At 43.9% G+C, this 24,636-nt stretch overlaps 1 non-coding gene across 1 annotated transcript; it reads right to left on the bottom strand.

Annotated features, from left to right (window-relative positions):
• Positions 1 to 16,858: 16,858 nt before the first annotated feature.
• On the bottom strand, positions 16,859 to 16,977 carry LOC149199111 (5S ribosomal RNA). Its single transcript, XR_016253995.1, has one exon. It is a non-coding gene; the product is annotated as a 5S ribosomal RNA (ribosomal RNA).
• Positions 16,978 to 24,636: the final 7,659 nt, after the last annotated feature.

The following is a 24,636-nucleotide window of genomic DNA, read 5'->3' as shown; positions in this document are numbered from 1 at the left end:
CAGGTGGAGAACTGATTGGAAGTGCTGTTGTTTGATGACCTTGTTCTTTTAGGGGTAAGAACAACATGTTTAGGGACTGAGGATCCCTGTAATTATTGACATTTCATGCTCCATGTCACGAGGCACAAAAATGTCTATAACAGTTGCCCCCTAAAGTATGAGGCCGTTTATCGGGTGAAATGCTTTAACTAGAGGGTCCGAAGTTCATTCCAGTGCTGAGGAGGCGCCCTGTAATACAATACAATACAATACATTATTTTTCATTCTATTTTCATGATCTAGCTGAGGCGGGCATTCCCACGCTCAGCTTTTATAAATACATTTTGGTACATATGACAGACAATCGTCTGAAGGTAGACTGATAATTTTCTGCTGAAATTATCATCCTTTGAATAGGATGATCATCTGCTGCAATGATGTACATGCCAAATGCTTTTATATTTCCTGAATATATATCGCAACCCGGATGGATGAAACTAGATCCGGGGTCTTCAAACTCGTTCGATCTTCACTCTAAGTACAAGTCGATCCATGTGAGAATTTCGCTGAAGTCGAACATGGAAAGACATCGCTTGATTACCGGTCAATAATGAAAACTGTTAACAAGCGCGAGAGGAATCACCAACAATGACGATGACCCTCAAGGTACTGCAGTACAATTCACGTGGCGTGAATAAAGGACTTGGCGTCGAACGCCACGCAAAATCTTCTGGTCGAAGGTCATTGAGGTATACCTGTCGCCGGAAGTGAGAAACTTGCCATTGAGGCATGCAAGCTTCAAAGTACTGATGGGGGTGTTCCTAGATCAACTTCTTGGATAATGAGCTGAAGTCGACAAGAAGCGATCCGTCAAAGGAGGGCCTTAATGAATCCCACATCAATGACACGGAACGGAGCTAATGACTTTAGTGGAGGTGAAAACAAACTGTGACATATGATTCAGGGTGGCGATCATGAATGGATGAAGGATAATGTATGGCAGTGGATGGGACACGGCTGACACTTTCAGAATGACCCCTCTTGAACATATAACGACATTGATGCGATGGATCGGTAGCATTACCCCAAATGTGGATGGTTTGGCGAGGACCATGGCGGTGAGACCGGTGAATGAAACAACCCAACCCGATGTGGTACGGAGGAAAAGTGTCATGTTCAAGAGTGACCTGCTACCATTAAACTTTGATGTTCTCCCAATTTTTCCCCAGTCATTTCTGACCAGTACCTCTTTATTTTTGTCAAGCTTGAGGAGGATAACATATGCTTGTTCTATAACCTGCCCTTCGGGCAAGCCTATCGCTATGATTTAACGAGCCTAGCGATAGGGAAACTCGTTCTCGTCTAAAGACAAGTTTGTCGCTATTTAATCATTTTAACGAGTCTAACGACAAGGAAAACTCGGTCCTTTTCATTTTTAGAGAGTCTGAAAAGGTACAGAAAGTCAACTCCATGATTCCTTTTTCGTCATCTAATCCCTTAAGTCCGAAAAAGTATAAAACAATATAGAAGGGATGGCTGTTCGGTACTTTTACGAGCCGAACAAGACAAGCGCTCGATCTTTTTGTGCAATAATCCCTCAGGGTCAAAAACATTAAAATCTAGAGGAGGGATAGCGTTCCGATCGTTTAACGAGCTGGAAGGCCAAAACTCGGCAAACTTTTCATATTTTACGAGTCAGTGAAAAGAGCTCAAAGAAGACTCGTCTTTTGAGGAACGAGTGATAAGCAGGGATAGCAGCAGATTCCAGGTACAATTTGGAATTTTCCAATCACGGTAATGTCACAAGGATGGCTAGGTGAAATCACTTTTCGCAGCTGTTCCTCAAAAGGGGTAAACACACATATGGGGGTGAACGACCGGCCAAATGAAATGGAGGTGATGGATGAAAACACGACCAAGGCTTTTAAGGCTGATAAATTTACGATCGCAATGGTTATTTACCGAGATAGGTTCATTTTTTAATGAGCTTGAACTTTGGCGGAAAAACTATGCTCACACTTTTCTATTTTTTAACGAGCATAAATTCCGTGGTAAAACTGCTCGATTCATGGTCAAATTTAATTTTTTACTTTTACTAGCTTTTCTCTTTTCAAATGTAGTACTTCATCTTCAATTGCTGCAACAAATTTTGTTAGAAATGGACAATATTTGCATGAAAACGAGATTATAACCCTAATATTTAACTTTAAACTGTGTAAAAAGTCATAAAAAGGGGTTTTTACCTCTCATTTACCATTTCATTTGCATTTTGCTTGTTGGAGCTCTGGAGGTGCCTCTTCTTCCTTGATTTTCACCAGCTGATTCCGGGAGATTCTGTGGACGATTTTCGGCGCCGTTTGGACCAGGTAGGAGCTAAACCTTAGCCCTTCACTTTCATGGTTTCCTTTTTCAGTTTCATGCATGTTTTTCAGGGTTTCTGAGCCCCAGGGGTTTCATCAGGGCGCCCTGGCATCAGCGCAGGTTCCCCTTTCGAAAATTGCGCTGTATTTCAGGCAGCCTTAAGGCAGACTGTCTTACAGCGCAAGGGGAAGCCTCTCTGCCTGCGCTGGGCTTAGAAAAGCTGACTTTGCATGTGTTTTTTGATGATTTTTTCGCCAGTTTTTCATCAAAATGAGGAACTTACTCCTTCTCTTGTTTGCTTGCAGGGAACTTTGAACAAAATGTCCCTTACATGGCGAGAACGAGAACATGAAGCAGAGGACATGGTTGCACTCCATGACCCAGTCACGGTGAACGCGCTTCGGAACTGTGGCCTGCTGAAGTTCTTCCGTATCTCTAGCATGAGAGCACAGATTTCTTTACTGCAGTATATGCTTGATGCTTGGGATCCTGTTAACCAAGTATTCCAGATTAGGGGGAAGTCCTTCCCCTTGACCATAGAGGACATGTACTTCTTGACTGGGTTGTCAAGGCGGGGTGCCCCCATTTCTTTGTCAGGTACGGCTCGAGGGACTACTTCCACCAGAGATTACATTCGTCAGTATTGCCGGGAAGGTTCACAGCCGAGTAAAGACGGCAAGATCAATATCCGTGACATCACTGACAGGTCTCTCAGGTCCATTCTGTTTACCATTGGTAGGATGGCCGGTAGCGCAGCTTTACATGTTGCCAACAGATCATATATGCAGCACGCCTTGGAGTGTCTCCAACCGAAAGTGTTTAACTGGTGTGATGCAGTACTTGTCCAGATGAAAAGTCAATTGACCAAGGTAAAGGACGGGGGGCTGAAGAACTTTGGATTTGGTTCTATTCTGACTGCCTTTGTCTTGGAGAAAATCCCATTGATGCAACCTCAGTACATCCTGCTTGATTTGCCTTCTCCGACCGAGCCACGCATGCATAGGTGGGTTGACCATATGTCCCGGCATGCTAGTCAACCTCATATTACTTTCACTGAGTCCTTCTTTAGGTGGTTCGAGCGTCAGGAGATGTCATTTTCTGAGTATCCATACGTGGGTATGGACTACCGAGGTGATCCGGACTTGGTGCTTCCGGATGGCGAGCAATGGGGCGCTATTGGTAAAATCTCTGACCATATCACTGTTTATTGTTTTTATTCATGATGTTTACTGTTCAAAACTGATCAAACTCTTGGGTGCATGCAGATGTTGGTCCTGTTCGTCTAGTAGCTCGTCCACGATCGCCAGTTGCTGCCCCAGCAGCAGAGCCTGCTAGGAGAGTTGTTATTCGCGACCTTGGTGATACTGAGATACTTGCAGCTGTGCAGGAGCAGGTTGAGAGCCTTACTCGTGGCCTTCTGGATGTACAGATTGACGAGTTACCTTTACAGTTGCAGCGACACACTATTGGTGTGCCTAGACGATGGACTCGTCTCCTGCGCATGATCGCACAGACCGTGACGTACTTTCATGAGCACCACTAGGCTAGGGTGCCCCCTAGCATCTTTTTGAGTTCTAGGTCATATGACCAATTTTGTTTTGATTACAACACATTATGTACAAACTATAAACAGCTTTATATATTTTGATTTTCGGAGTTTATTTCAGTTTATTGGTGATCCACTTGCATAGCACCGATGCATCTCTTTTTATATATGTTGTAAATGTCTATACATAGTTTGCTAATGAATCTGTTAATGTGTTCAAGTTTCTGGAAATATGTTGGTATTGAATTAAATCAAACTCTCTTTCCAAAATCTTAACCCTTAGAAACATACGATAAATAGCTGGATTGCGGACCGAATATATACCAGTGAGTTGTAGTATCACAAGCTGTGAGTCTAGCCTAACAATTAGTCGGCGTATACCATGAGTGATGGTATCAGAGAGGAGTTCAATCAACGCACTATACTCAGCGATATTGTTCGTTGACTGTCCAATACACACACCTCTGAAACTCACTAACTCGCCGCTTGGATCAAAAATGGCCCAGGCTGCGGAGGACAAATTCCGCGTACTACGACTCGCTCCGTCGGCATATCCCACATATGTATCAGAATAATTCGACATCTGCAACAAACGAGAAGGGTGGATTACTAAACCGAAACAAACACTTTAGCGAAAACAAAATACAACAAAAGCACTCAGGTTACTATTTAGGCATAGTAACGCTTGAGGTACAACCCGTTACGGGGTTGCACCAGTGGTATTCCGTCATAATCCATTAACTCGTAGGCTCCTTTTGCTAACACCCTTTTAACAATATAGGGACCCATCCATAAAGACTGAAATTTTCCTGCTCCTAATTTGTCGGATTCTTGGTCGTAAAGCAAAACCAAGTCACCCTTAGAGAAGATGCGAGGTTTGACATTCTTGTCGAACTGTGCTTTGACTCGTTTCTTATGGGCCTCGTTCGCCAAAGCGGCGTCACGACGGTTTTCATCCAATTGGATTAATTCCAAGAAACGAGCCTCTTCTTCTGAGGTTCCGGGGAGGAGGTCAATTGCGAGTTTAAGAGACGAAATTTCGCACTGGATCGGTAAGACTGCCTCCAGGCCATACACCAATTGGAATGGTGTGAACCCAGTGGCGTTCTTTACCGAGGTTCGGTAAGCCCATAATGCTGAGTACAGGATTAGATGCCATCTTCTCTTGTGAACCCCGATCATCCTTTGCAACATACGCTTCAGGACCTTGTTGATTGCCTCAACTTGTCCGTTGGCTTGTGGATAATATGGGGTAGAGCTGTCGTGAGATAGCCCTAGTTTGGCAGCTAATTCAACCATCATGTGATTGCGAAAATGCGATCCATGATCTGTCACTATAGCTTGCGGAACGCCGAACCTGGCGACTACATGATTGAAAAATAAAAGGGCAGCTGTTTCACCAGTGTTATCCAATGTAGGCATCGCCTCGGCCCATTTGGTAAAATAGTCAACAGCGACTATAATATACCCATGCCCCCCGGTCAAGGTGGGGTTACATTGCATGAAATCGATGCCCCACTTGGCGAAGGGCCCAACAGCAACTATCGGCTGTAAGGGTGCGGGCGGTCTTCTGGTTTTGCTACATGCATGGCAACTTCTGACAACTATTATGCAATCTTTAAACATAGTTGGCCAGAAATATCCTGCTCGTAAGATTCTTTGTGCTGTTGCATATCCAGATTGATGTCCCCCGCACGCGCCTGAATGACAATCATTCAGGGTTTTTTCGGCCTCCTCATGGGTAAGGCACCTCCTCAGAACCGTATCGACACCACGACGGTAAAGTGTATCACCGACGATCATGTAGTCTTTAGATTGGTATCGTATACGCTTCCGTTCCGAGTGTGAGGTATTAGGCCTAAATTTTTGGGTTTGGAGATAAACAATGATGTCTCCATACCACTCATCGCTTATTGATATCAGAAACAAATTTTCATCTACGATTGACTCTTCTGATGTTTCATCGTTGGACGACGATGGGAGATCGCATAATAATTCCGCGAAAACTAGAGATTTCTTCGATTTGGATTTTACAAAATCTAAATCAAACTCTTGAAGGATGGCTATCCATTTTGAATATTTGCCCCCAAGCAACTGTCGCGACAGTATATATGTCATGGGATTGCAATCTGACAGAACGGTAGTTTTCCTAAAGAGGACATAATGTCGAAACCTTTGAATCGCTTGAACAGCAGCAAGCGCTAGTTTTTCAACATAGGAATATTTACTTTCTGTGTCATTTAAGTTTTTACTTAAATAATAAATAGGATGTTCAATTCCATCGACCTCTTGCACTAAGACCATCGCAATGGTCGTATCTGCTGCAGCTAGATACAGGTTAAAATCTCTTTGATAGTCCGGGGTGTACATTAATGATGCTCTTACTAGAGAATCTTTCAGAGCGTCAAAGGAAGCTTGCGCAACCTGGTCCCAGACAAAAGGTACATCCTTTTTCAAAAGACGAGTATAACCCTTGGCAAGTTCTGCATAATTTGGAATGAACCTCCTCAGAAAGTTTGCTTTCCCTTGGAGTTTCTGAATCTGAAGCAAATTTGAAGGTGGAGGCAAATTAATGATTGCCTGAACCTTACAGGGGTCGAGACGAATCCCATCCTTAGAGACAACAAAGCCAAGTAAACGACCAGAACCGACGCAAAACACACACTTGTGTGGATTGAGTCTTATCTTGTAATGTCGACAACGTAGAAATATTGCTCTCAAATGCTGCGGATGATCAGTCTGCTTTCGCGAATGAGCCGGAAGATCGTCGAGGTAAGGTTGAACAATGTTCTTGATGTCATGGAAGGCATAATTCATTGCCCTCTGAAACGTCGCCTCTGCGTTCTTTAAACCAAAGGGTAATTTTCGATAAGTGAATGTGCCCCACGGACAAATAAATGCAGTCTTAGACTGGTCCTGTGGGCGGATATTTATTTGATTATACCCGGAAAATCCATCCATAAAGGAAAATATTTCACATCCGGCGCATTCATCGATTATCTGGTCGATGAAGGGTGTAGGGTAGTTGTCCTTTGGACAAGCTTGGTTTACATCCCTATAGTCGACGCACACTCTTATCGTCCCTTGTTTTTTCATAACAGGGACAATATTCGATACCCAATCGGTTAGAGGAACCGGGTAGATGAATCCAGCATGGAGAAGTTTTTCAACTTCTGCCTTAATGGCAGCGGCTTTCTTGGGATGAACCTGTCGAAGCCGTTGTCTTACTGGTTTGACATCAGGATACATTTTAATCTCATGTTCAACTATTCTCGAGTCAATGCCTGGCATTTCATCATATGACCATGCAAAGACATCTCTAAATTCGCGAAAGAGAGCACTATATATTTCCAGTTCTGAAGGGGAACAACTTTTGCCGACATGAATATTCTCAACAACATCAGATTTTGTCGAGATGTTTATGGCTATGGTTTCTTCAATATTGGATAGGTTTCTCTCTGAATCCACCGTATTTACAGTATTTGTTAGGAATTCAAATACTGAAGGATGATATAGGTCGTGATGAGTTTCTTCTTCACACTCTGGAAGAAGGGAACGATGGTGGTGATCATTCCATGGTGCCCCCTCAATCATCATTGATTGTAAGATTCCTTCGTCAGTCCCATGAACTTTTGACCATGGATCTAATGGGGTACCATATTCTTCGGACCTATCTACCCAAACGCTTGACGAGCGTTCATTTGGGCTCGCCTCCCATGCCTGAAACATTGATTGCTACAATATTTCAATAGGGCTAGGTGGCAATACCACTTGATGATCCATGACGACTTTGTCTTCTGCGACCTTCGATGAAGATACCATGTTGCATGTTGCTACAAACGGGATATCCACTATATGGAAAGGAGGTGGCAACGCGAAAGTTCCCATCATTGTGGGATCTTTTAGCAAGCCTACTCCGATATCTTTTATCGAATGGTCGCTCCCATGGATCAGGGGAATGCTTCCAGTAACTTGTGAACTATTAGGGAGGAAATTCTGTTGGTCGACGATCGTAATCCCCCCTTCAAACGGGAATGCGATCTTCCTAAAATATGTCGACACTACAGCTGCCATGGCATATATCCATGGTCTTCCCGGTAGGATGTTATAGTCAAGATTGCCATCAATGACTTCAACATCAATTTCCACTGTTTTTCCTCCTAGTTCAACCTTAAAGCTATTTAGGATACCGTACGGAGTGTATGACCTACCGTCAAATGCTTTCAATGTCGTCGAAGATCGCGACAAGGTTGGAGATCCAAGAGTTTTCCAGCAACTCATCGACATGATACATGTCGATGCTCCCTCATCAATAATCGTTCTATGAACAGTTTTGTTGAGTGCTTTCACTTGAATAAGGAAAGCTAATTGCGCTGGTAACTGAGGATCATATCCTTTGTGATCAAAGGATACAAGATTGGAATCTTTAGGATCCACTCCACCAATTGCTGATAACAATGCCTGTCTTTGGGATGGAAAATTTTGTAGTACCTCAAGAGTCGACATAGCAGATGGCGATTGGGCCAAATCCTCCACTATATTATAGTGTTGCGCCGCTCTGGCGCGAGGGTTGAATGTCGACTTGTGGACTACTCCCTTAGGTGGCTTTATTGTTAATTCATGCGTGAGGGGGGGTACAACTTCTGCCGAAGTTGTTGTCGAACTACTGGGTTGATCTTTCCCTTTGTCGTTCGACACCGGCGGATTCCCATAATCTTTATTCCTAGTCGAGATCAAAGCATCAACTGTGGCCTGCTGAAGTTCTTCCGTATCTCTAGCATGAGAGCACATATTTCTTTACTGCAGTATATGCTTGATGCTTGGGATCCTGTTAACCAAGTATTCCAGATTAGGGGGAAGTCCTTCCCCTTGACCATAGAGGACATGTACTTCTTGACTGGGTTGTCAAGGTGGGGTGCCCCCATTTCTTTGTCAGGTACGGTTCGAGGGACTAATTCCACCAGAGATTACATTCGTCAGTATTGCCGGGAAGGTTCACAGCCGAGCAAAGACGGCAAGATCAATATCCGTGACATCACTGACAGGTCTCTCAGGTCCATTCTGTTTACCATTGGTAGGATGGCCGGTAGCACAGCTTTACATGTTGCCAACAGATCTTATATGCAGCACGCCTTGGAGTGTCTCCAACCGAAAGTGTTTAACTGGTGTGATGCAGTACTTGTCCAGATGAAAAGTCAATTGACCAAGGTAAAGGACGGGGGGCTGAAGAACTTTGGATTTGGTTCTATTCTGACTGCCTTTGTCTTGGAGAAAATCCCATTGATGCAACCTCAGTACATCCTGCTTGATTTGCCTTCTCCGACCGAGCCACGCATGCAGAGGTGGGTTGACCATATGTCCCGGCATGCTGGTCAACCTCATATTACTTTCACTGAGTCCTTCTTTAGGTGGTTCGAGCGTCAGGAGATGGCATTTTCTGAGTATCCATACGTGGGTATGGATTACCGAGGTGATCCGGACTTGGTGCTTCCGGATGGCGAGCAATGGGGCGCTATTGGTAAAATCTCTGACCATATCACTGTTTATTGTTTTTATTCATGATGTTTACTGTTCAAAACTGATCAAACTCTTGGGTGCATGCAGATGTTGGTCCTGTTCGTCCAGTAGCTCGTTCACCGTGACTGGGTCATGGAGTGCAACCATGTCCTCTGCTTCATGTTCTCGTTCTCACCATGTAAGGGACATTTTGTTCAAAGTTCCCTGCAATCAAACAAGAGAAGGAGTAAGTTCCTCATTTTGATGAAAAAACTGGCGAAAAAATCATCAAAAAACACATGCAAAGTCAGCTTTTCTAAGCCCAGCACAGGCAGAGAGGCTTCCCCTTGCGCTGTAAGGCAGTCTGCCTTAAGGCTGCCTGAAATACAGCGCAATTTTCGAAAGGGGAACCTACGCTGATGCCAGGGCGCCCTGATGAAACCCCTGGGGCTCAGAAACCCTGAAAAACATGCATGAAACTGAAAAAGGAAACCATGAAAGTGAAGGGCTAAGGTTTAGCTCCTACCTGGTCCAAACGGCGCCGAAAATCGTCCACAGAATCTCCCGGAATCAGCTGGTGAAAATCAAGGAAGAAGAGGCACCTCCAGAGCTCCAACAAGCAAAATGCAAATGAAATGGTAAATGAGAAGTAAAAAACCCCTTTTTATGACTTTTTACACAGTTTAAAGTTAAATATTAGGGTTATAATCTCGTTTTCATGCAAATATTGTCCATTTCTAACAAAATTTGTTGCAGCAATTGAAGATGAAGTACTACATTTGAAAAGAGAAAAGCTAGTAAAAGTAAAAAATTAAATTTGACCATGAATCGAGCAGTTTTACCACGGAATTTATGCTCGTTAAAAAATAGAAAAGTGTGAGCAAAGTTTTTTCGCCAAAGTTCAAGCTCATTAAAAAATGAACCTATCTCGGTAAATAACCATTGCGATCGTAAATTTATCAGCCTTAAAAGCCTTGGTCGTGTTTTCATCCATCACCTCGATTTCATTTGGCCGGTCGTTCACCCCCATATGTGTGTTTACCCCTTTTGAGGAACAGCTGCGAAAAGTGATTTCACCTAGCTCTTTGCACTGACTCGTAAAATATGAAAAGTTTGCCGAGTTTTGGCCTTCCAGCTCGTTAAACGATCGGAACGCTATCCCTCCTCTAGATTTCAATCTTTCTGGACCTGAGGGATTATTGCACAAAAAGATCGAGCGCTTGTCTTGTTCAGCTCGTAAAAGTATCGAACAGCCATCCCTTCTGTATTGTTTTATACTTTTTCGGACTTAAGGGATTAGATGACGAAAAAGGAATCATGGAGTTGACTTTCTGTACCTTTTCAGACTCTCTAAAAATGAAAAGGACCGAGTTTTCCTTGTCGTTAGACTCGTTAAATTCATTAAATAGCGACAAACTTGTCTTTAGACGAGAACGAGTTTCCCTATCGCTAGGCTCGTTAAATCATAGCGATAGGCTTGCCCGAAGGGCAGGTTATAGAACAAGCATATGTTATCCTCCTCAAGCTTGACAAAAATAAAGAGGTACTGGTCAGAAATGACTGGGGAAAAATTGGGAGAACATCAAAGTTTAATGGTAGCAAGTCACTCTTGAACATGACACTTTTCCTCCGTACCACATCGGGTTGGGTTGTTTCATTCACCGGTCTCATCACCATGGTCCTCGCCAAACCATCCACATTTGGGGTAATGCTACCAATCCATCGCATCAGTGTCGTTATACGTTCAAGAGGGGTCATTCTGAAAGTGTCAACCGTGTCCCATCCACTGCCATACATTATCCTTCATCCATTCATGATCGCCACCCTGAATCATATGTCACAGTTTGTTTTCACCTCCACTAAAATCATTAGCTCCGTTCCGTGTCATTGATGTGGGATTCATTAAGGCCCTCCTTTGACGGATCGCTTCTTGTCGACTTCAGCTCATTATCCAAGAAGTTGATCTAGGAACACCCCCCCCAGTACTTTGAAGCTTGCATGCCTCAATGGCAAGTTTCTCACTTCCGGCGACAGGTATACATCAATGACCTTCGACCAGAAGATTTTGCGTGGCGTTCGACGCCAAGTCCTTTATTCACGCCACGTGAATTGTACTGCAGTACCTTGAGGGTCATCGTCATTATTGGTGATTCCTCTCGCGCTTGTTAACGGTTTTCATTATTGACCGGTAATCAAGCGATGTCTTTCCATGTTCGACTTCAGCGAAATTCTCACATGGATCGACTTGTACTTAGAGTGAAGATCGAACGAGTTTGAAGACCCTGGATCTAGTTTCATCCATCCGGGCTGCGATATATATTCAGGAAATATAAAAGCATTTGCCATGTACATCATTGCAGTAGATGATCATCCTATTCAAAGGATGATAATTTCAGCAGAAAATTATCAGTCTACCTTCAGACGATCGTCTGTCATGTGTACCAAAATGTATTTATAAAGCTGAGCATGGGAATGCCCGCCTCAGCTAGATCATGAAAATAGAATGAAAAATAATGTATTGTATTGTATTGTATTACAGGGCGCCTCCTCAGCACTGGAATGAACTTCGGACCCTCTAGATAAAGCATTTCACCCGATAAACGGCCTCATACTTTAGGGGGCAACTGTTATAGACAATTTTGTGCCTCGCAACATGGAGCATGAAATGTCAATAATTACAGGGATCCTCAGTCCCTAAACATGTTGTTCTTACCCCTAAAAGAACAAGGTCATCAAACAACAGCACTTCCAATCAGTTCTCCACCTGAAAACACTTCAAAACAGGCTAATTTTGGATCATGTCAGTTGCTCCACTGAGCATCTGCGCTGGAATGCAACTGCTCCTCCTTGTACCTGCACTGGAAGTCAAATCTAATGAAGGCTACCTGCGCTGGGCGAGATTGGCCAAGTGGCACAGTCATTCTGCAAGGTGTCAACTGCCCAGGAAGCTTCCAAACTGACACTTGGTTCATGAGATTCGCCCTGTGATAATGGTAAATTCATCAGCCATAAAAGCCTTGGTCGTGTTTGTGCACCGTCACCTCCACTTTTCATTTGGCCGATCATTCACCTCCATTTGTGTGTTTACCTCTTTTAAGAAACATCTGCGAAGAGTGATTTCACCTAGCCATCCTTGTGACACTGCCGTGATTGGAAAATTCCAATTTGTACCTGGAATCTGCTGCTATCCCTGTTTATCACTCGTTCCTCAAAAGACGAGTCTTCTTTGAGCTCTTTTCACTGACTCGTAAAATATGAAAAGTTTGCCGAGTTTTGGCCTTCCAGCTCGTTAAACGACCGGAAGAGCTATCCCTCCTCTAAATTTTAATCTTTTTGGACCTGAGGGATTATTGCACAAAAAGATCGAGCGCTTGTTTTGTTCGGCTCGTTAAAGCAATCGAAAATTCATCCCTTCTGTATTGTTTTATACTTTTTCGGACTTAAGGGATTAGATGACGAAAAAGGAATTCTGGAGTTGACTTTATGTACCTTTTCAGACTCTCTAAAAATGAAAAGGACCGAGTTATCCTTGTCGTTAGACTCGTTAAATTCATTAAATAGCGACAAACTTGTCTTTAGACGAGAACGAGTTTCCCTATCGCTAGGCTCGGTAAATCATAGCGATGGGCTTGCCCGAAGGGCAGGTTATAGAACAAGCATATGTTATCCTCCTCAAGCTTGACAAAAATAAAGAGGTACTGGTCAGAAATGACTGGGGAAAAATTGGGAGAACATCAAAGTTTAATGGTAGCAAGTCACTCTTGAACATGACACTTTTCCTCCGTACCACATCGGGTTGGGTTGTTTCATTCACCGGTCTCATCGCCATGGTCCTCGCCAAACCATCCACATTTGGGGTAATGCTACCGATCCATCACATCAGTGTCGTTATATGTTCAAGAGGGGTCATTCTGAAAGTGTCAACCGTGTCCCATCCACTGCCATACATTATCCTTCATCCATTCATGATCGCCACCCTGAATCATATGTCACAGTTTGTTTTCACCTCCACTAAAATCATTAGCTCCGTTCCGTGTCATTGATGTGGGATTCATTAAGGCCCTCCTTTGACGGATCGCTTCTTGTCGACTTCAGCTCATTATCCAAGAAGTTGATCTAGGAACACCCCCATCAGTACTTTGAAGCTTGCATGCCTCAATGGCAAGTTTCTCACTTCCGGCGACAGGTATACCTCAATGACCTTCGACCAGAAGATTTTGCGTGGCGTTCGACGCGAAGTCCTGTATGCACGCCACGTGAATTGTACTGCAGTACCTTGAGGGTCATCGTCATTATTGGTGATTCCTCTCGCGCTTGTTAACGGTTTTCATTATTGACCGGTAATCAAGCGATGTCTTTCCATGTTCGACTTCAGTGAAGCTTAGGGGGCATGCACCTTGTTTGCATTATTATGCTGGGGGCATGAAAAATTAATCGAGCAGTTTTAGCACATAGTTCATGCTCGTTAAAAAATAAACGCAAAATTCGAGCAGTTTTATGACTGAATTTATGCTCGTTAAAAAATAGAAAAGTGTGAGCAAAAGTTTCCCCCAGAGTTCAAGCTCATGGAAAAAATGAACCTATCCCGGTAAATAACCTTTTGAGATTGTAAATTCATCAGCCATAAGAACCCTGATCGTGTTTTCATCCATCACCTCCACTGTTCATTTGGCCGATCATTCACTTCCATTTGTGTGTTTACCTCTTTTGAGAAACAGCTGCGAAGAGTGATTTCACCTAGCCATCCTTGTGACACTGCCGTGATTGGAAAATTCCAACCTGTACCTAGAATCTGCCGCTATCCCTGTTTATCACTCGTTCCTCAAAAGACGAGTCTTCTTTGAGCTCTTTTCACTGACTCGTAAAATATGAAAAGTTTGCCGAGTCTTGGCCTTCCAGCTCGTTAAATGACCGGAACGCTATCCCTCCTCTAAATTTTAATCTTTTTGGACCTGAGGGATTATTGCACAAAAGGATCGAGCGCTTGTCTTGTTCAGCTCGTTAAAAGTACCGAACAGCCATTCCTTCTGTATTGTTTTATACTTTTTCGGACTTAAGGGATTAGCTGACGAAAAAGGAATTATGGAGTTAACTTTCTGTACCTTTTCAGACTCTCTAAAAATGAAAAGGACCGAGTTTTCCTTGTCGTTAGACTCGTTAAAATGATTAAATAGCGACAAACTTGTCTTTAGACGAGAACGAGTTTCCCTATCGCTAAGCTCGTTAAATCATAGCGATGGGCTTGCCCGAAGGGCAGGTTATAGAACAAGCATATGTTATCCTCCTCAAGCTTGACAAAAATAAAGAGGTACTGGTCAGAAATGACTGGGGAAAAATTGGGAGAACATCAAAGCTTAATGGTAGCAAGTCGCTCTTGAACATGACACTTTTCCTCCATTCCACATCGGGTTGGGTTGTTTCATTCACCGGTCTCATCACCATGGTCTTCGCCAAACCATCCACATTTGGGGTAATGCTACCGATCCATCGCATCAGTGTCGTTATATGTTAAAGAGAGGTCATTCTGAAAGTGTCAACCGTGTCCCATCCACTGCCATACATTATCCTTCATCCATTCATGATCGCCACCCTGAATCATATGTCACAGTTTGTTTTCACCTCCACTAAAATCATTAGCTCCGTTCCGTGTCATTGATGTGGGATTCATTAAGGCCCTCCTTTGACGAATCGCTTCTTGTCGACTTCAGCTCATTATCCAAGAAGTTGATCTAGGAACAACCCCCATCAGTACTTTGAAGCTTGCATGCCTCAATGGCAAGTTTCTCACTTCCGGCGACAGGTATACATCAATGACCTTCGACCAGAAGATTTTGCGTGGCGTTCGACGCCAAGTCCTTTATTCACGCCACGTGAATTGTACTGCAGTACCTTGAGGGTCATTATCATTATCGGTGATTCCTCTCGCGCTTGTTAACGGTTTTCATTATTGGCCGGTAATCAAGCGATGTCTTTCCATGTTCGACTCCAACGCAATTCTCACATGGATCTACTTGTACTTAGAGTGAAGATCGAACGAGTTTGAAGACCCCGGATCTAGTTTCATCCATCCGGGCTGCGATATATATTCAGGAAATATAAAAGCATTTGTCATGTACATCATTGCAGCAGATGATCATCCTATTCAAAGGATGATAATTTCAGCAGAAAATTGTCAGTCTACTATCAGACGATCGTCTGTTCTATGTACCAGAATGTATTTATAAAGCTGAGCATGGGAATACCCGCCTCAGCTAGATCATGAAAACAAAATGAAAAATAATGTATTGTATTGTATTGTATTACAGGGCGCCTCCTCAACACTGGAATGAACTTCGGACCCTCTAGATAAAGAATTTCACCCGATAAACGGCCTCATACTTTAGGGGGCAACTGTTATAGACATTTTTGTGCCTCGCAGCATGGAGCATGAAATGTCGATAATTACAGGGATTCTCAGTCCCTAAACATGTTGTTCTTACCCCTAGAAGAACAAGGTCAGCAAACCACAGCACTTCCCATCAGTTCTCCACCTGAAAACACTCAGAAACAGGCCATTTTTGGATCATGTCAGCTGCTCCACTGAGCATCTGCGCTGTATTGCAACTGCTCCTCCTTGTACCTGCGCTGGAAGTCAAGATTAATGAAGGCTACCTACGCTGGGCGAGATTGGCCAAGTGGCACAGTCATCCTGCAAGGTGTCAACTGCCCAGGAAGCTTCCAAACTGACACTTGGTTCATGAGATTCGCCCTGTGATGAGTAAGAGGTACTTGATCACCATGTGTAAGCAAGGATCTCCAAGTGGACTCAAGAACTGAAGATTAACTGAAGAGGGAGAGGACACAAGGCAGCTTCATGTCAGTCTCAAGCTGACTCATCCTCTCTTCTTCTCTCCTATATATAGAGCTCTTCTATCAGGTCTAAGGAGGCTGGAATTTTGTGTAAAGCAAGGAGGTGCTGTTGGTTTATAGTTAGAGCTATTGGGTGATTGTTTTACTAGAGGTGAAGAGGAGAGTTCTTGCTGTTGGGGAGGTGCTGCTGGATTGGAGCCATCATTGGTTGTAACCTTCTCAGAACCCTGTTACTTCTATCAATAAAGTTTTGCATGTTCTCCTATATACTTGTATTGCATTGATGTATTGTATTTACATGTATATTTGATTCACTCTAATCCATGCATCAGTTATGAGTACTTGTATCTTGTAGTTTCCCCTCTTGTTTTGTGCAGGATCTGTGTGTAGCTGGACCGGCAAAGAGAGCAAAGAGCTGGGAACAAGAGACAAAGAGAGAGGACAAGGATCGACTAAGCGAAAGACACCAGGTTGGTTAATCTTTTCTTCCTTCTCTCTGTACTTTCATAAAGGAAAACATCAAAGCTTTACTTTCAGTTGTTGCTAAAGACTGTCACCTTTAGAGTAGGGATAGGGTCATCCGCATCGGATACTTTTCCCCACAACAAACTGGCGACTCCACTGGGGAGGGTGCAACACTAGGACTTCCCGGGAGGTCACCCATCCCAGTACTACTCTAGCCCAAGCGCGCTTAACTGCGGAGTTCTGATGGGATCCGGTGCATTAACGCTGGTATGATCGCACCCTAATGGAAATACTGTAAATACAGTGGGCTCCGAGGACGGTTCTTATCTCATGTCAACCTCGTTAAAAAATGAAACAAGGAGCCGAGGACGGTTAATATCTTGTGTCAACCTCATTAAAAAATGAAACAAACCCCCTTTCTCAAAGGTAAACCTTCATTCCCCAGCTTCCTGGGCAATTGACACCTTGCAGAATGACTGTGCCACTTGGCCAATCTCGCCCAGCGCAGGTAGCCTTCATTAATCTTGACTTCCAGCGCAGGTACAAGGAGGAACAGTTGCATTCCAGCGCAGAAGCTCAGTGGAGCAGCTGACATGATCCAAAATTAGCCTGTTTTGAAGTGTTTTCAGGTGGAGAACTGATTGGAAGTGCTGTTGTTTGATGACCTTGTTCTTTTAGGGGTAAGAACAACATGTTTAGGGACTGAGGATCCCTGTAATTATTGACATTTCATGCTCCATGTCACGAGGCACAAAAATGTCTATAACAGTTGCCCCCTAAAGTATGAGGCCGTTTATCGGGTGAAATGCTTTAACTAGAGGGTCCGAAGTTCATTCCAGTGCTGAGGAGGCGCCCTGTAATACAATACAAAAATAAAGAGGTACTGGTCAGAAATGATTGGGGAAAAATTGGGAGAACATCAAAGTTTAATGGTAGCAAGTCACTCTTGAACATGACACTTTTCCTCCGTACCACATCGGGTTGGGTTGTTTCATTCACCGGTCTCACCGCCATGGTCCTCGCCAAACCATCCACATTTGGGGTAATGCTACCGATCCATCCATGGTATCCATTTGGGTAGATAGGTCCGAAGAATATGGTACCCCATTAGATCCATGGTCAAAAGTTCATGGGACTGACGAAGGAATCTTACAATCAATGATGATTGAGGGGGCACCATGGAATGATCACCACCATCGTTCCCTTCTTCCAGAGTGTGAAGAAGAAACTCATCACGACCTATACCACCCTTCAGTGTTTGAATTGCTAACAAATACTGTAAATACGGTGGATTCAGAGAGAACCTATCCAATATTGAAGAGACCGTAGCCGTAAACATCTTGACAAAATCTGATGTTGTAGAGAATATTCATGTCGGCAAAAGTTGTTCCCCTTCAGAACTGGAAATATATAGTGCTCTCTTTCGCGAATTTAGAGATGTCTTTGCATGGTCATATGATGAAATGCCAGGCATTGACTCGAGCATAGTTGAACATGAAATTAAAATGTATCCTGATGTCAAACCAGTAAGACAACGGCTTCGGCAGGTACATCCGAAGAAAGCCGCTGCCATTAAGGCAGAAGTTGAAAAACTTCTCCATGCTGGATTCATCTACCCGGTTCCTCTAACCGATTGGGTATCGAATATTGTCCCTGTTATGAAAAAACAAGGGACGATAAGAGTGTGCGTCGACTATAGGGATGTAAAAAAAGCTTGTCCAAAGGACAACTACCCTACACCCTTCATCGACCAGATAATTGATGAATGCGCCGGATGTGAAATCTTTTCCTTTATGGATGGATTTTCCGGGTATAATCAAATAAATATCCGCCCACAGGACCAGTCTAAGACTGCATTTATTTGTCCGTGGGGCACATTCGCTTATCGAAAATTACCCTTTGGATTGAAGAACGCAGGGGCGACGTTTCAGAGGGCAATGAATTATGCCTTCCATGATATCAAGAACATCGTTCAACCTTACCTCGACGATCTTCCGGCTCATTCGCGGAAGCGGACTGATCATCCGCGGCATTTGAGAGCAATATTTCTAGGTAAAGATACTGATCAAATTCTTGGGTGCATGCAGATGTTGGTCCTGTTCGTCCAGTAGCTCGTCCACGATCGCCAGTTGCTGCCCCAGCAGCAGAGCCTGCTAGGAGAGTTGTTATTCGCGACCTTGGTGATACTGAGATACTTGCAGCTGTGCAGGAGCAGGTTGAGAGCCTTACTCGTGGTCTTCCGGATGTACAGATTGACGAGTTACCTTTACAGTTGCGATCGTCGACCAACAGAATTTCCTCCCTAATAGTTCACAAGTTACTGGAAGCATTCCCCTGATCCATGGGAGCGACCATTCGATAAAAGATATCGGAGTAGGCTTGCTAAAAGATCCCACAATGATGGGAACTTTCGCGTTGCCACCTCCTTTCCATATAGTGGATATCCCGTTTGTAGCAACATGCAACATGGTATCTTCATCGAAGGTCGCAGAAGACAAAGTCGTCATGGATCATCAAGTGGTATTGCCACCTAGCCCTATTGAAATATTGTAGCAATCAATGTTTCAGGCATGGGAGGCGAGCCCAAATGAACGCTCGTCAAGCGTTTGGGTAGATAGGTCCGAAGAATATGGTACCCCTTTAGATCCATGGTCAAAAGTTCATGGGACTGACGAAGGAATCTTACAATCAATGATGATTGAGGGGGCACCATGGAATGATCACCACCATCGTTCCCTTCTTCCAGAGTGTGAAGAAGAAACTCATCACGACCTATATCATCCTTCAGTATTTGAATTCCTAACAAATACTGTAAATACGGTGGATTCAGAGAGAAACCTATCCAATATTGAAGAAACCATAGCCATAAACATCTCGACAAAATCTGATGTTGTTGAGAATATTCATGTTGGAAAAAGTTGTTCCCCTTCAGAACTGGAAATATATAGTGCTCTCTTTCGCGAATTTAGAGATGTCTTTGCATGGTCATATGATGAAATGCCAGGCATTGACTCGAGAATAGTTGAACATGAGATTAAAATGTATCCTGATGTCAAACCAGTAAGAGAACGGCTTCGACAGGTTCATCCCAAGAAAGCCGCTGCCATTAAGGCAGAAGTTGAAAAACTTCTCCATGCTGGATTCATCTACCCGGTTCCTCTAACCGATTGGGTATCGAATATTGTCCCTGTTATGAAAAAACAAGGGACGATAAGAGTGTGCGTCGACTATAGGGATGTAAACCAAGCTTGTCCAAAGGACAACTACCCTACACCCTTCATCGACCAGATAATCGATGAATGCGCCGGATGTGAAATCTTTTCCTTTATGGATGGATTTTCCGGGTATAATCAAATAAATATCCGCCCACAGGACCAGTCTAAGACTGCATTTATTTGTCCGTGGGGCACATTCGCTTATCGAAAATTACCCTTTGGTTTAAAGAACGCAGGGGCGACGTTTCAGAGGGCAATGAATTATGCCTTCCATGACATCAAGAACATTGTTCAACCTTACCTCGACGATCTTCCGGCTCATTCGCGGAAGCGGACTGATCATCCGCGGCATTTGAGAGCAATATTTCTACGTTGTCGACATTACAAGATAAGAGTCAATCCGCACAAGTGTGTGTTTTGCGTCGGTTCTGGTCGTTTACTTGGCTTTGTTGTCTCTAAGGATGGGATTCGTCTCGACCCCTGTAAGGTTCAGGCAATCATTAATTTGCCTCCACCTTCAAATTTGCTTCAGATTCAGAAACTCCAAGGGAAAGCAAACTTTCTGAGGAGGTTCATTCCAAATTACGCAGAACTTGCCAAGGGTTATACTCGTCTTTTGAAAAAGGATGTACCTTTTGTCTGGGACCAGGTTGCGCAAGCTTCCTTTGACGCTCTGAAAGATTCTCTAGTAAGAGCATCATTAATGTACGCCCCGGACTATCAAAGAGATTTTAACCTGTATCTAGCTGCAGCAGATACGACCATTGCGATGGTCTTAGTGCAAGAGGTTGATGGAATTGAACATCCTATTTATTATTTAAGTAAAAACTTAAATGACACAGAAAGTAAATATTCCTATGTTGAAAAACTAGCGCTTGCTGCTGTTCAAGCGATTCAAAGGTTTCGACATTATGTCCTCTTTAGGAAAACTACCGTTCTGTCAGATTGCAATCCCATGACATATATACTGTCGCGACAGTTGCTTGGGGGCAAATATTCAAAATGGATAGCCATCCTTCAAGAGTTTGATTTAGATTTTGTAAAATCCAAATCGAAGAAAGCTCTAGTTTTCGCGGAATTATTATGCGATCTCCCATCGTCGTCCAACGATGAAACATCAGAAGAGTCAATCGTAGATGAAAATTTGTTTCTGATATCAGTAAGCGATGAGTGGTATGGATACATCATTGTTTATCTCCAAACCCAAAAATTTAGGCCTAATACCTCACACTCGGAACGGAAGCGTATACGATACCAATCTAAAGACTACATGATCGTCGGTGATACACTTTACCGTCGTGGTGTCGATACAGTTATGAGGAGGTGCCTTACCCATGAGGAGGCCGAAAAAACCCTGAATGATTGTCATTCAGGCGCGTGCGGGGGACATCAATCTGGATATGCAACAGCACAAAGAATCTTACGAGCAGGATATTTCTGGCCAACTATGTTTAAAGATTGCATAATAGCTGTCAGAAGTTGCCATGCATGTCAGATCTTTGATAGAAAAACCAGAAGACCGCCCGCACCCTTACAGCCGATAGTTGCTGTTGGGCCCTTCGCCAAGTGGGGCATCGATTTCATGCAATGTAACCCCACCTCGACCGGGGGGCATGGGTATATTATAGTCGCTGTTGACTATTTTACCAAATGGGCCGAGGCGATGCCTACATTGGATAACACTGGTGAAACAGCTGCCCTTTTCTTTTTCAATCATGTAGTCGCCAGGTTCGGCGTTCCGCAAGCTATAGTGACAGATCATGGATCGCATTTTCGCAATCACATGATGGTTGAATTAGCTGCCAAACTAGGGCTATCTCACGACAGCTCTACCCCATATTATCCACAAGCCAACGGACAAGTTGAGGCAATCAACAAGGTCCTGAAGCGTATGTTGCAAAGGATGATCGGGGTTCACAAGAGAAGATGGCATCTAATCCTGTACTCAGCATTATGGGCTTACCGAACCTCGGTAAAGAATGCCACTGGGTTCACACCATTCCAATTGGTGTATGGCCTGGAGGCAGTCTTACCGATCCAGTGCGAAATTTCGTCTCTTAAACTCGCAATTGACCTCCTCCCCGGAACCTCAGAAGAAGAGGCTTGTTTCTTGGAATTAATCCAATTGGATGAAAACCGTCGTGATGCCGCTTTGGCGAACGAGGCCCATAAGAAACGAGTCAAAGCACAGTTCGACAAGAATGTCAAACCTCGCATCTTCTCTGAGGGTGACTTGGTTTTGCTTTACGACCAAGAATCCGACAAATTAGGAGCAGGAAAATTTCAGTCCTTATGGATGGGTCCCTATATTGTTAAAAGGGTGTTAGCAAAAGGAGCCTACGAGTTAATGGATTATGACGGAATACCACTGGCGCAACCCCGTAACGGGTTGTCCCTCAAGCGTTACTATGCCTAAATAGTAACCTGAGTGCTTTTGTTGTATTTTGTTTTCGCTAAAGTGTTTGTTTCGGTTTAGTAATCCACCCTTCTCGTTTGTTGCAGATGTCGAATTATTCTGATACATATGTGGGATATGCCGACGGAGCGAGTCGTAGTACGCGGAATTTGTCCTCCGCAGCCTGGGCCATTTTTGATCCAAGCGGCGAGTTAGTGAGTTTCATAGGTGTGTGTATTGGACAGTCAACGAACAATATCGCTGAGTATAGTGCGTTGATTGAACTCCTCTCTGATACCATCACTCATGGTATACGCCGACTAATTGTTAGGCTAGACTCACAGCTTGTGATACTACAACTCACTGGTATATATTCGGTCCGCAATCCAGCTATTTATCGTATGTTTCTAAGGGTTAAGATTTTGGAAAGAGAGTTTGATTTAATTCAATACCAACATATTTCCAGAAACTTGAACACATTAACAGATTCATTAGCAAACTATGTATTAGATAGACATCTACAACATATATAAAAAGAGATGCATCGGTGCTATGCAAGTGGATCACCAATAAACTGAAATAAACTCCGAAAATCAAAATATATAAAGCTGTTTATAGTTTGTACATAATGTGCTGTAATCAAAACAAAATTGGTCATATGACCTAGAACTCAAAAAGATGCTAGGGGGCACCCTAGCCTAGTGGTGCTCATGAAAGTACGTCACGGTCTGTGCGATCATGCGCAGGAGACGAGTCCATCGTCTAGGCACACCAATAGTGTGCCGCTGCAACTGTAAAGGTAACTCGTCAATCTGTACATCCGAAAGGCCACAAGTAAGGCTCTCAACCTGCTCCTGCACAGCTGCAAGTATCTCAGTATCACCAAGGTCGCGAATAACAACTCTCCTAGCAGGCTCTGCTGCTGGGGCAGCAACTGGCGATCATGGACGAGCTACTAGACGAACAGGACCAACATCTGCATGCACCCAAGAGTTTGATCAGTTTTGAACAGTAAATATCATGAATAAAAACAATAAACAGTGATATGGTCAGAGATTTTACCAATAGCGCCCCATTGCTCGCCATCCGGAAGCACCAAGTCCGGATCACCTCGGTAGTCCATACCCACGTATGGATACTCAGAAAATGCCATCTCCTGACGCTCGAACCACCTAAAGAAGGACTCAGTGAAAGTAATATGAGGTTGACCAGCATGCCGGGACATATGGTCAACCCACCTTTGCATGCGTGGCTCGGTCGGAGAAGGCAAATCAAGCAGGATGTACTGAGGTTGCATCAATGGGATTTTCTCCAAGACAAAGGCAGTCAGAATAGAACCAAATCCAAAGTTCTTCAGCCCCCCGTCCTTTACCTTGGTCAATTGACTTTTCATCTGGACAAGTACTGCATCACACCAGTTAAACACTTTCGGTTGGAGACACTCCAAGGCGTGCTGCATATAAGATCTGTTGGCAACATGTAAAGCTCCGCTACCGGCCATCCTACCAATGGTAAACAGAATGGACCTGAGAGACCTGTCAGTGATGTCACAGATATTGATCTTGCCGTCTTTACTCGGCTGTGAACCTTCCTTGCAATACTGACGAATGTAATCTCTGGTGGAAGTAGTCCCTCGAGCCGTACCTGACAAAGAAATGGGGGCACCCCGCCTTGACAACCCAGTCAAGAAGTACATGTCCTCTATGGTCAAGGGGAAGGACTTCCCCCTAATCTGGAATACTTGGTTAACAGGATCCCAAGCATCAAGCATATACTGCAGTAAAGAAATCTGTGCTCTCATGCTAGAGATATGGAAGAACTTCAGCAGGCCATAGTTCCGAAGCGCGTTCACCGTGACTGAGTCATGGAGTGCAACCATGTCCTCTGCTTCATGTTCTCGTTCTCGCCATGTAAGGGACATTTTGTTCAAAGTTCCCTGCAAGCAAACAAGAGAAGGAGTAAGTTCCTCATTTTGATGAAAAAACTGGTGAAAAAATCATCAAAAAACACATGCAAAGTCAGCTTTTCTAAGCCCAGCGCAGGCAGAGAGGCTTCCCCTTGCGCTGTAAGACAGTCTGCCTTAAGGCTGCCTGAAATACAGCGCAATTTTCGAAAGGGGAACCTGCGCTGATGCCAGGGCGCCCTGATGAAACCACTGGGGCTCAGAAACCCTGAAAAACATGCATGAAACTGAAAAAGGAAACCATGAAAGTGAAGGGCTAAGGTTTAGCTCCTACCTGGTCCAAACGGCGCCGAAAATCGTCCACAGAATCTCCCGGAATCAGCTGGTGAAAATCAAGGAAGAAGAGGCACCTCCAGAGCTCCAACAA

The sequence above is a fragment of the Pinus tabuliformis genome, chromosome 2_1 (assembly GCF_031772625.1).
Source record: "Pinus tabuliformis cultivar Carrire ecotype Pingquan chromosome 2_1, CPIR1, whole genome shotgun sequence".
Lineage (NCBI taxonomy): Eukaryota > Viridiplantae > Streptophyta > Pinopsida > Pinales > Pinaceae > Pinus > Pinus tabuliformis.
The sequence above is the reverse complement of the archived record's forward strand: the minus strand, read 5'-3'. Positions and strand labels throughout refer to the sequence as shown.